The sequence below is a fragment of the Triturus cristatus genome, chromosome 2_2 (assembly GCF_964204655.1).
Source record: "Triturus cristatus chromosome 2_2, aTriCri1.1, whole genome shotgun sequence".
Lineage (NCBI taxonomy): Eukaryota > Metazoa > Chordata > Amphibia > Caudata > Salamandridae > Triturus > Triturus cristatus.
In genome coordinates, this window is record NC_140582.1 from 1,197,699,053 (window position 1) to 1,197,708,400 (window position 9,348).

Below are 9,348 nucleotides of genomic sequence, written 5' to 3' on the forward strand. Positions count from 1 at the left end.
CCGTCATATATGTCAGAAATACTGACGTATCTGTCACCCCTTGTGACATGTACATTAAATATGGCGCATCCATAGTGTCGCAAGGAGGGTGCAGTAAAAACTGTTGTATCGCTGTTTTCATGCAACAATGCAACAGTTTTCATGGTTGCAAAGAGCCTGGGCAAGAATGTCAAAATCAGACTCTACCAGAACCAAGGACTAACGATCGGGGCTACCCACACTGACCAGCACACTTGGAGAAGGTGGGAGGCTGGGTTAGGGCCACCTGATTCATTACTTCACTCCCTTTGGTGTAATTTTGCTCAAAAAGGGCTTTTTATGAGCAGGTGATTGTGGACTGTTAAGTACTTCCTTAGGTCCCAGGTAATTTTGCCACTCTGAAATATATGAACCTACAGATTGAGTGAAAAACAAATTAAATGTGGTAACAACCTTTGACCTGGCATGTGGCCAGCCCTGAAACTGAATCCCTGAAAGATTTACAAATATTTAACATTTCAGTAAGTTCTTTGGAAATATCTTTACTTCATTAATAAACATGTCAAGTCACTGCCAGTTTCCATTAAAAATGACTCACAAACTGCCTTTCATACAATTCACGGATATGTATGAAGAAATGGCTCTGGCCAGCCCTGTACTTGAGAATGAAGATAAAGTGTTTAACAAATATGTAACAGCCGACAAAGTTCTCTGGAAGCCTCTCTGTTAAATCATTAAACATATCTTTTAGTGATACACAGCTATAGCAGTTATAGTAATCTCTCAGTTAAACCTTATCTGTCTGTGATATTCCTGCCACGCCGTGTCCTTAAAATGATGCACAAACTGCATTTTATGAAAGGTCCAGATGCTTCTGCAGCAATGCCCAGGACCTGTTGTGTCTCTTTATCTTTTGGGGGTCATATGTCCTGCTGCTCTAATTGCTGTATTTGGAAGGAGGGCCCCAGGTTTGGTGCTGCTGGGCTGCAAGGTCGTCCCTTACAGAAGAAAGTTGTTCACTAGGAGTGCTAATGACCGTGCTCGACAGAGCACAGCTCTCACCTGCTTTCCAGAAGGTGCAAGGAAGGGGCAGCAGCAGATCTTTGGGCAGTGAAACTGGTCATAAAGTAGGATGAGCTCCCTAAGGGGGTACAGGAGTTTTTTGGTGCAATTGTCAAGGACAGCTAACAGGCCTGCAGGGTTGGTGCCAAGTCAGTTGCTGATCTTCTGTTCTTGTGACTCTTGATGTCTGTATTCTTCTTCAAGATCAGAAGGTTCTGCATTTCTGGTGCCAGGAGCTCCCCTAAATAAGAGATTTAGCAGTGTTAGGGGAGCGTAGGGTAGTAGCCAATAGGCTACTTACCCCTGGGGTCACTAATACCCCTATATGATCACTTCCTGTGGGAAATGGGCATGACCCTGTCCCAGAGTTACTAGGTTTGCCATAACAAAGTTGTATCCACTTCAGGTAGCCCACCTTAGGTGTGGCACTAGCCTGAGGGTGAACACACCTGTCTGACTACTAATTTTCCATACCGTCCAGGTGCCAAAAGGGCTCCGGTCAGAGGGCTCTGCTTTTTCTCCTGTGAGGGAGGTCAGATTCGCTTTTCAAAGGCGGTGGGCTCTTTGAAGCTCCACACCTTGTAATGCTAATTTGCAGGTCCTCCTGTGGGACTGGGTGTAAACACCCTCTGCCAGGGTAGGCTTTGTTCCTGACCTCCTGAGAGCAAAGGTCCTCACCCCGGGGAGGGGGGGGGGGGCAGTCAGAATCTCTAATGTGGGAGCAGGCTCACTCTAAGGTTTCCCCCGGGTGCATGTATTAATAAATCAGTCAGTAGAATCAGCTTAGGTTTATTAATATGACATTTATTATGCCTGGTTTCAGTGAAGCCATCGTTTAGATGGGGAACACGTTTTTAACAGTGACCCGCATATGGTTTAAATGGCTTCCCTGATCACTTGTATTGGCAGTAATGGAACTGACCAGCACAGGGGCATACCTGCTCATGCAGATATGTGCTCACATGTAATGTAATGCACCCTTCCTTAGGGCTGTAAGGCCTGCTGAAGAGGTGACACAAAAGTGTGATATGATATGTTTTCACTTTCTAGTGCACCTTGTCACACAGCATCCAGTGGCAGTCTGTGAGAGGTTTGTGCTGGCTCCCTTACAGTGCAAAAAAGAATAAATGAGGGATGGAATGCTGAACAATGTCAAACACTCAACCCCTAGTACAGAGTCTGAGCCTAAATCCATAGTTTTTGTGCTTATCACACAATGCCAGTTTGCCAGACCAGGGCCTCCCTGGACCAGAAACAAGCACCCTAGGACCTGTTTTGGGGTATCACCCCAATCAGCCAGGATAACTTGACTCCAGTGGCATGGTGAGCATGGGACCCACATCTCTCCATATCTGTCCCACTTAAGAAGTCAAACTCAAAAAGAGCAAATGATGGCACGGAATGCTGAGCAATGTCAAATACTCACCTCCACTACAGAGATCTGGGCTTAAGTCCATTGTTTTCTTGCTCACAACACCATTCCTTTTTGGAACCAGCCATATGCAAATCAGTCATGACCCTGCTCTCCATGGGAACAGTCCAGCCCAAACTGCCAGGCCTGATCCTCACTGCACTGGAAGTAAGCATCCTATGACCGGTTTTGGGGTATCACCTCTCATCAGCCAGACTAGCCTGACTCCGGTGGCACTGTGAGCACGGGACCCACATCTGTGCATGCCTGTCCACTTAGGGTGACAAATGCAAAAAAAAAAAAAAATGATGGAAGGAATGCTGAAAAATGTACAAATATTTACCCCAGTGGAGAGATATGGGCCTAAATCCATTGTTGCCTTTTTGCTTCCCAGTCCATTCCAGTTTGGAACCAGCCATTTGTAAATCAGTCTTGATACATCTGGGATTACCCATCCCACTTATGGTGACAACTGCAAAAAGAAACAAATGATGAACGGAATGCTGAACAATGTCAAAACACTCACCCCCAGTACGGAGATCTAGGCCTAAATCTATCATTTTTTTGCTCACCTTGCCATGACAGTTTGGACCTAGCCATATGCAAATCAGTCTTGACCCTGCTCCCTATGGGGTACCTTAGAGTTGCACAAGATATGCTGCACTTTTTAGGGACCCTCTTTAGTACCTATGCCCTAGATACCAGAGGTAGTACTTACTAGGGACTTACAGAGGTGCTGAAGGCCTGGCCACTTGGGAATCAAGTGACCAGTTGTCTTTTTTGGGGGAAAGAACACTGGCACTGGGGACCTAGTTAGTAGGAACCCAGTGTGCTTCAGAAAAAGTTGCATCAAAACCAGGCAAAACGTAGGGGGACTACTGCAACAACAACCTAGTTTCCTACAAGGGTTCCCTCTGTGTCCCCTCCATGGGGCCTAGGTGATCAGGGTATCCCTACCTTGCCCCTTACATTTATTTTTAAACTTGTTCAGGACAGGGGACATAGTCCCTGAGTCCCGTATGGCTGCCAGCAAACTTTTTCTGATGTTGCTGGCAGCCAATCAGAGCGCTAGCTCCCACAGTAGTTTGACTTCTGCGGGAACAAGATGGATGATGGGGAAGAAAGCTCCCTTGACCTATCATAATGCTCTATTTTAAATTGCTGCTCCTGCAAGAATCCATCGAGACTCTCGCAGACCCAACCATCCAGATATACATTAATTTTTCAACCTTAACTTCTCAAAAACTACTGAAAAGATTTACACCAAATCACAAATAGCACAATCTGTAGACCAAGATCCAGCTTCCTGACAAATTTGGTGTCATTTCGTTGAGCAGTTTTTGCTGTAGCCGTGTCTAAAGAAGTCTATGGAAAATGCATGGGAACTTTGCATTTTTGAGACCCCCTTTTTTCTCAACCTCTGCTTGATGGTCCATCCCGAAAATTTCCATGCACAAACTAGTAAAAAAGTAGCACCATTTTGGAACGCTTCATGGAGATTCATCAGACGGAGCCAATTATTGGTACACAAAAAATGCTTTTGCTATAGAACAGCTGATCTAAATATACGCCCCAATAATCAATTTCTCACAACATAAAAGGAATCACATTTCACTGAATGCTTATGTTGTCTGTGGAACATGACAAGTGACTAGAGTACTTGAAGTCATCTGGTGGTACTTGTCATGATGTGCACAGAGTTATTAGAACATTAAAAGTTCTCATTATTGATAAAGCTATTTGGCTGGCCACAACATGGAAACATGCTGTGGCATCCCTTACAGGACTCTGGGACATGGACCCCAATGAAATGCATGGCAGTGAATGGCAGGTTTTGAATGTCACAAAAGGAGCATGTTAAACTGGTGATAACAGATTTTAATTACAATGTAAATCATTTGTTGGTGGTACCTTATTTTAGCGATTGTGCTGTATTTCAAGGTGATTTTACTCTGTGAAAAATGTTGACCTTCTGCTGGGATTTCATGAATGATGTTTTTGTCATAGAGGTTCTGGAAGGTGCTCTAGAAGCAACAATTAGAGCATATTTCTGTAAATTCACACAATCTTCCTCAGCCATATGAGAATAATACCTGACATTCACAGTAAATCATGTATTCTATGTCATGACTGGAGGCAAGGATTATGCATTACTTTCTTCAATCTTAAGTCACAGGAAGTTCAACGGTAAAAGTAAAAACTCTGTAAAAATACTACAACTCCCATGAACCACAGGGAGTAACCATGGCAAATAATAGCGCAATCAAGTAATAGTCCGAGAGTCTTTATAATATAGATCATTCCGTAGTCCTTCCTCTTCTTCAATGCTCAACGTCAGTTAAGGTGCCTTTCCATTGCTTACTGACTGTGTAGTTAGTGGGATCATTGGGCCTTCTGGTGTAGCATTGTTTAATTAAGTGTGTTGACAGCGAACATTTGTTCTTTATCTTAAGCGATACCTTGATAGCAAATTGGTTCATTCCCAGCGGCAGGCAAACTGATGAGCGTGTCTCTTTTACCACGTCGGTGCGTTATGTGGTGCTCTTTTGAACTTCCCAACGCATTCCTTTCGCCGCGGAGCAGCTCTGTCAGCACTCCAGTGGCTGCACAGCGCTGAGGGAGGTAGAACCGTCTTCCCGCTTCCTGCCTCTTCCCTCCAGGCCTCGTACTCCAGAGGCAGTACGATTGAAGGGCTTAGTCTAAAAATGTGGTTTTCTGGTGGTGACACACCACGAGTGCGGCACGAGTGGAAAGCTTGTCACCTTGAAGGTAAAAAAGACCTCAACCACCACCTCAGAGCACCAGCCAGGGGGCTGCCCTTATATAACACTTGCAGGGCGTAGTGGTGCTCTCACCCTTAAAGATACAGTCCCAGAGGGACCACAACTATTCACCCTCATGTACCTCTGAGGAGGTTTGCCCCCCACCAGTGACGCCTTCCTGTAGAGGTGGACAAGCTCCTTATCCAGGCCATCTCTCAGGTGCTTGCTCATCTGCAGGAGCGTGTCAACAAGCTGTCGTCCCAAGTATACAAAGGCACAGGGATACTGGGGGACGGAGGGGCTGGGCCTAGTGGGATGACCTCTGTCCCCAAACGCAAGGCCGGCAAGCGTAACGCTGGGCACCTGGAGGGCTTTAGACGACTGGCTAAAGTCTTCCATAAGAGTGCGCGTATGCTGAAGGATGCAGCCTACTGAGAGGAAAATAAATCCGGGGAATTGGGCGATGGTGCCACAATGGATTTTGACACCAAAGAGGGTGACATTACCTCCGATGCGGCCCATGACTCGGCCAGATTCTGGCGCTCATATTCGCCCAACTCAGATATATTTGAGGGAGACCCCTAGGGACATGTTCGATCCAAGGGAATAAATCAACCGTGCTCTGCGGAGTGGGTCCCTGAGAGAAAAGTAGCGGAGTATGTGGCGAGCAAGCTCTGCCAACCCATTGGTAAATAGGTTAGGGCCCGCCTACGGGCGGAGTGCCCCAGACCATCCCTAAGCGATAAGGTCACAGCGACCCAGGATATTGACCCCAAATTAGGCACCTTCTTCGCCAAATACATGAGGGGCCTCAAGAAGGGGATAGACAGGTCCTTGCGGTCATGCCAAGACAAACCTCTGGACGTATTGGGGCCCTTAACCAAGATAATTGAACTGGTGGAACAGGCGAAACAGTCAGGGACACCTCACCCACCAGACAACGTAGTGGGCTGGGCGGAGAGGGTGATCTGCTTTCTTGGCAATGCCAACTGCGTCATCTCTGCTGAACATTTTTATTCCCTGCTGTTCAAACATCGACCCCAAGCTGGGGGAACTTTCATCCTCGGATGCAGGTCCGGTTGCGAAGAGCACCCTATGTGGTGAACCCTCCGTCAAAGAACTGGGAAAGTTTGTCTCCACGTTCTTGGCCCTCGACAAGGCCCAGTCTTCAATGACAAAGATCTTCCCAGAGAAGGTTTCTGGAGGAGCCAGAAGAGGCAGGGACAGCTCCTCCGGCCGCCAGTCCTACGAAGGCCGTAACAGACCCCAAGCGAAGAAGAACAACGGAAGACACGATGGGAACCTTCTATCCTTCCCACGGTGGTGGTAGAGAGAAGCATAACCGAGCCCAAGGAGGAGCCAACAACAGCAATAGATACAATGGTAAGCCCCATTTTGTCATCACCATTCAGCTTGGGTGGGGAGGTTACGCCTATTCGCACACAAATGAGAAGAGATAACAGCATACCAGTGGGTACTGGAGACCGTCCAAGGGTACCACATAGAGTTCTACGGAACTCCAGCTCAGACGGTGAAACCCAGCCCCGCTGTCTTTTTCCACTCAAGAGATGTCCCTGACAGACCAAGAGGTGCAGGACCTTCTGTCCAAGAATGCAATATGCTTCTCAGACCTTCACACCAGAGGTTTCGTCAGCAATCTGTTTCCGGTCGAAAAGAGGGACGGGGGTTTCGTCCGGTGATAAACCTCAGGTCCTTCAAGGAGTGTCTGGTTTACCGCCATTTCAAGATGGGAGGTATTCACCTCCTCAGGGATCTACTTCTACAAGATGACTGTTTTGTGCGTCAAGGACACCTACCTGGTGGTCCCCATCTTGTCTCCACATTGCAGGTACCCTTAATTTGAATTGAGAGGGCAGATCTTCAATTTCTGGACCCTGCCAATCGGCCTATATTCAGCACCTTGATGCTTCACGAAGCTCCTGAAACTGGTAGTGGAGTACCTCCGGACTCTGGGCATCATGTTAATCATCTACCTGGATGACATCCTGCTGATGGACCAATTACAGGATCTCCTAATAGCCCACCTGATGACCACCATGTCTCTCCTTCAAGACCTAGGGTTTGTCATATACCAACAGAAGTCGGATCTAACACCTCAACAGACCATTACCTTTCTGGAGTTCCGCATAGACTCCAGGATGGAGACTCTGAGCTTGCCGGGCCAGAAAATAACCAAGATTAGGAAGGAACTGAAGAAGGTTCTCAGGAGGGACAGATTCTCCCAACGACAACTGGCATGGGTTGTGGGCTTATTATCATCCTCGATACAAGCCATTTTCTCTGGACCACTGCACTATAGAGCCCTTCAGAGGCTGAAGGTAGCTCATCTTCAGAGGAGCTTTACTTATTCGGAGCTGGTGACTTTGATGTTGGAAGCCAGGACTGAGATCTACATGGATGGATAGACCACATGGAGGCATGGAACGGGCGGGCAATATTCGGCCCCACCCAGACCTGGTGATAGATTCGGATCCCAGCAGTCTGGATTGATGAGCCAGGTGCGGCTCGATCTCCATGGGAGGCAGGTGGATGGAGGAGGAACTGACCCTCCACATCAATTGGCTCGAGCTACTGGTGGGATCGTTTGCTATTCAGTCTCTCACAAGGGACAAAGTATTGTGCTGTGGACTCTTGATGATGGACAACACGACAGCAGTGCAATATATCAATCTGCTGGGTGGTACTCGTTCACGTGCTCTGGCACAATAAGCCAAGAACTTCTGCCATTTCTGCCTCCAGAGGCAGATTTCAGTGACGGCGGAATACCTCCCAGGAGCGCTGAAATCAGTGGTGAACTGGAACTTCATGTACCTCAGGGACGCCAGCCACTGCCCAACTTCCATGCTATGTCAGCTGGAGACCGAACCCGGGAGCAGAGGTGGTGGACGCCTTCCTGCAGGATTGGTGGCTGATGCCTTTCCTGCCTTCCTATTTATCCAGCGAGTTGTGGCTCAGGTCAGGCTTCAGCAGTTGTCTCTGGTGTTGATCACTCCGATCTGACACTCACAAGGGTGGTTCCCTTCTCTCCTGGAGCTTGCATGGGCTGCACCAGTACGTCTACCCTTGTTTGCCAAGAGGTACAATTCAGCATGGAGAAGGTGGGTTTGTTGGTGTGTGGAGAAACACCTGGGCCGCGTGGGTGCCACCATTACCGGCATTGTACATTTTCTGCCAGAACTTTTTCAAGAGGATTTGGCACACTGCACCATCAACTCCTTCAGGTCGGCTATCTCAGCGGGCCATGTCCCACCGAACAATATGCCGGTGGGTGAACACACCTGGGTAAGTAAACTCCTAAAGGGTATCAGGATGTCCCATCCCCCGGATCCCTGATACGCGGGCCTGTAGGACGTCAATCGAGTCCTGCGTTTACGAGATCATGGCAGGACAATCAGAACCTTTCTAGGAAGGAACTATCAGCGAAGCTGGCAATGTTGCTCCTTATAAGAGACCTTCGGATGTGAGGGCTCTAGATCTGTCAGCTAGAATTTTTACCGCCAAGGGGGTCACCTTCAACATCTCCAGTAGGACGAAGACAAGGACCAGGTAGGTATCTTATCCAGCTTTTCCAGATAACCCAAACTGTGTGTGGTCAGGTGCTTGAAGGCAAATGAGGATATGACAATGGAGGTCCTCCCCCCAGGAAAACGGCAACTCTTGATTGCCATCAATGAGAACTATCTCCAGTTGAGTGCAGATAAGACGGAGCTCATGCTGTTTGGCAAAGCCTCCTCTATCTGGACTGATGACTGATTGCCTCACCAACTGAGTGTCACTCCTGTGTCTAAACTAACAGTAAAGAATTTGGGGATAAAACTAGACCAAGCCTTAACGATGAAGGAGCACATTTTGGCTACCATTGATACATGTCATTACAACTTGCGCCTTTTGCACATCATTTTCCCCTACCTCTGCCCATAGAACCCATAGTAATAAGCAGACTAGACTATGGCAATGCCCTTTTTGCAGTTGTTAGTGGAACATTAGTTTAAAAACTTCAGGTCATTCAAAATACTGCAGCCGGGCTTGTTGTTAATCGCCCTTCTGGCACTTCCTCGGCTCCTCTGCTGAAAGAACTACACTGGCTGCAAGTAAAGAAATATTCTTATTTTA